General features: G+C 37.4%; 1 non-coding gene across 1 annotated transcript; it reads right to left on the reverse strand.

Annotated features, from left to right (window-relative positions):
• Positions 1–3676: 3676 nt before the first annotated feature.
• Positions 3677–3749, reverse strand: Trnav-uac (transfer RNA valine (anticodon UAC)). Its single transcript has one exon. It is a non-coding gene; the product is annotated as a tRNA-Val (tRNA).
• Positions 3750–4047: the final 298 nt, after the last annotated feature.

The following is a 4047-nucleotide window of genomic DNA, read 5'->3' on the forward strand; positions in this document are numbered from 1 at the left end:
TTAAATTGACGTACATAACTTACAACAAATCTGATACTTTTTCCAAGCGTTGTTGAAAGTAAAACATGATCAATTTCATTGCATAATATAACCGATATTAGTTTGTCTCCTTCATCGAGCTTTATTGCTATTTTTCCATTGCTTGGAATATGGTGAACGTCCGCTAAAGAGTTACGCGTTATGTTTCCATAGGCAGTAGCAAAAACTATGTTTTGATTTTTGTCATTTTCACTTGGCAACGGTATTATATTAGTTATAGTTTAACCATCGCTAAGCGGAAATATGTTAACAAGTGCTCTTCCACGTGCAGTTGGTTCTGCAATAGGCAACGTATGAACCTTTAATCTATAGTCTTGGCTAATATTAGAAAAGAAGAAGAGACTAGTGTGGGTATTCCCGACAAATAATTTTGTGATCACATTCTCTTCTTTTAACCCCTGTCCTAGCTATCTTTTTCCACCATGATGCTGAGTTTTGTAGCGAGAAAGCTTCACACGCTTGTTATAATCATTCATAGTTACGGTTGTCACCATAGCCTCTTGTGGAATTAGATCTTCAGCTTCAATGTCCGTATCTGATTCCTCTATTGCAGTTCTTCGCGGCACAGCAAATCTGTTCGTTACTTCTTGTAAATGGTATTTTATTTTCAAGGCCTGTCAAACGCTGCAGTTTCATATCAAGGATAGCCTTAATTTATAGTTCAGTTAATCTATACACTCCATCTTTTAAAAAGCTTGCGCTATCTAAAGTCAACTGAATAACAGTGTTGACTTCATTCGAAGTTTTCCATTCATTATTTAAAAGTTCTCTACTTCTTTCCGCAGGATCTTTTGCACCGCGAATGATTTTTATCACTTCATCCATGCTCAAGATCGCAATGTAATATATATACAGGGTGCAACAAAAATGTCGCAGTTCCTTAAAAGGGGTGATTCAGGGGGTGATTTGAAACAACTCTTTCCTTAGCGAAAATGTAAGATGAGGCTTCGTTAACGAGTTATTAATGAAAAACCCCGGCCAATGAGAGCGCGAATTTGTCGTCCGAGCGACTGCGGTAGCGTTGGGTACGCGCCGGGCGCTACGGTTGTACTCCGAACAAGAAAGTCGACATGCGTCGAAGGAAATAGCATTATTGTGAAAATATTTGCATAACGTATAAACGAAAAAGCAATGCAACAAAAGAAATGAACGGAGAATTGGAGAATTAACGTTGAAGATAGAAACGTTCAAAGTATTCTGCGTTAGATTTAGAAAACAATAATCATTAATGAATTAAATGCCATTCATCTGTAGTTTGTAAATCTGTGTCACTGGGTCACTGTACCGATACTAGTCATCGACCTCTGGAATGGTTTATGGCAGGGTAGAATTTTTCCAAAGATGCTCCTTGTATCCCCCACGTAGTTTAAGCACCTCAGACATTCTTTGTTCGGACACTCCGAGATCATGTCTCCTTCGAAACCAAAGCAATAAAGCCATAAATTACCTAAACGCGTGCCATAGCATAAACCATTTCGACGGTCGATGACCAGGATCGGTACAGTGACCCAGTGACACAGGTTTACAAACTACAGGTGAAGTTTGTTCTCTTCTTCCTTTATTGTTCGTTGTATTGCTTTTTCGTTTATACGTTATGCGAATAAGAGATTTACATATTCGTATTTTTACGTTGCACGTAGCTTTCCTCAATTTTAAGTAATTATTCACTTCAAGTGATAAACAAAAAAAGGACTCGGTGTTATTTATTATGTCGCTTTCAGTTTTCATACTAATGCTATTTTCTTCGATGTATGACGACTTTCTTGTTCGGAGTACAACTGTAGCATCTAGCGCGCGTACCCAACGCTACCGCGGTCGCTCGGGCGGCAAACTCGCACTCTCATTGGCCGGTGTTTTTCGTTAATAACTCGTTAACGAAACCTCATCTTACGTTTTCGCTAAGGAAAAAGTTGCTTCAAATCACCCCCTAAATCACCCCTTTTAAGGAACTGCGACATTTCCGTTACACTCTGTATATACAGTATGTTCCACGAAATCCTGGACAGTCAATTATTTGCTAACCTATCAAATATACGAAAAAAGTTTTTATATGAAATTGAATGGCAAGAGGGGGCTGTTTTATTGGCCGTAACAATTGCTTTTTATCATTATTGTTTACAGAGATATGAAAGTTAAGTTTGGTTTTTTAAATGGGATTGTATATATATTTTCTTATCAATTGATAGTACGTTTCAAGACGAATTCAGCAAACATCAATGTATACACCTTTTTTCAAATATCACAAAATTCAAAATTCCAAAATATCCGTATCTTGCATTTTGATATATAGTATCTGCACATAAGTTTGCGAGAAAATCGATTAACATTTTATCTGAGAAATTAACAAAAATATGACATTTTTCAATATATTGTTTAAACAAATAGGTATTTTTAAAAACTATTTATGCAAAAGGATTCGTTGCTAAGAAATACGTAATCGCCCAGTTTACACTTTTTTTCTATAGTTAATAGTTTTCGAGATAGGAGATCAAATATGTTTTCAACCCCCGACTTTGGGGGCTGTTTTCACCCCTTTAACATCGAATATAGCCGAAATAAAATAATACGTGACGAATATTTTTGGCCTCTCTGCCAACCTACAAAGTTGCATCAAAATCGGAGATTATCACTTCGGGTAGTTCCCTTGGAAGTACAAAATCTGCTGCAGCATTTCTTATAAGGTCAATTACTGCTCTAATACCAGACTTATCAGACTCATCCCTGATCTCTGTTATGCCATCATTTCTTTTTTCTTTTACACGCTCACCTATATTCTCACTTATTTTTACTTTATTTACCTGGTAAGGTATTTCATCAATCACTATTGCTTGCCTATATTGTGGCAGGTCTTCCATGTGAGTCTTGCCTTGTACAACAATTGATCCACGACCCGTTGCAAATGCTGATCTCATTCCAGACCTTCCAAGAATCGTTCCCCCAGTTGGGAAATCCGACCCTGGCATCACTTCAAGTAACTCATCCAATGTAACTTCAGGATTACCTATATATAACATACAAGCATCTATTACTTCTCCAAGGTTGCGAGAAGTAATATTGGTTGCCATACCAACTGCAACACCGCTTTCAAAATTTACCAATAGATTCGGAAATTCTGCAGGCAGTGCAATAGGCTCTGTTTCATTTCCATCATAGTTTGGCCTAAAATCAACTATGTTTTTGTCAATATCACTTAGTAGGAAGTGCGACACTCTGTGAAGCCTTGCTTCCGTATATCGCATCGAAGCGGGTGGATCTCCGTCTATCGAACCAAAGTTACCTTGTCCATCAACATGTGGTAGAGGAAGAGAGAACTCTTGGGCCATTCTAACCAAGGAATCGTAAATAGCTGCATCACCTTGTGGGTGATATTTCCCCATTACATCCCCTACCATAAGAGCCGCGTTTTTATATGACTTACCAGCATCGTATCCAGCCCTTGACATTGCATATAATATGCGCCTATGAACAGGTTTAAATCCATCTCGCACGTCTGGTATAGCCCGGTTTATGATAACGCTCATTGTGTAAGAGAGAAGAATCTTCCAACCCTTTTACTATTGAGATCGGTACTATATTATCCTACATTTTCTATATTTTGATTGAAGTAATTAATAGTATTAACATTCAGTTAAGCAAATGGGCAATGGCAGACTTGAACTGCCGACCTCCTCAGTGTAAACGAGATGCTCTACCAGCTGAGCTAACTGTCCGTTTAGATGTAATTCTATAGCTCAATATTATTATTGTAAACAAAAATAGCGATAAATTAGATTTAGGTAGGCTATAAGCTTTTATGAAATCCTTGGCTGCGTGCTGTGGAGTCTTATAAACTTTAGACTTGCTATCACTTTGTATAAAGGTATTTCTTCACTCACATCTTCCGAAGTTGTAGCCATGTTCAACAACTTGAAGTAGAATATTGTAGCATTTTTAAAATCTGAAAGTTTATCTTATGATTTTTATGTATATCATACAATTCGAACATTTCACTCAACGCTAGATCAGAAT

The sequence above is a fragment of the Calliopsis andreniformis genome, unplaced genomic scaffold (assembly GCF_051401765.1).
Source record: "Calliopsis andreniformis isolate RMS-2024a unplaced genomic scaffold, iyCalAndr_principal scaffold0019, whole genome shotgun sequence".
In the NCBI taxonomy this organism is placed as follows: domain Eukaryota; kingdom Metazoa; phylum Arthropoda; class Insecta; order Hymenoptera; family Andrenidae; genus Calliopsis; species Calliopsis andreniformis.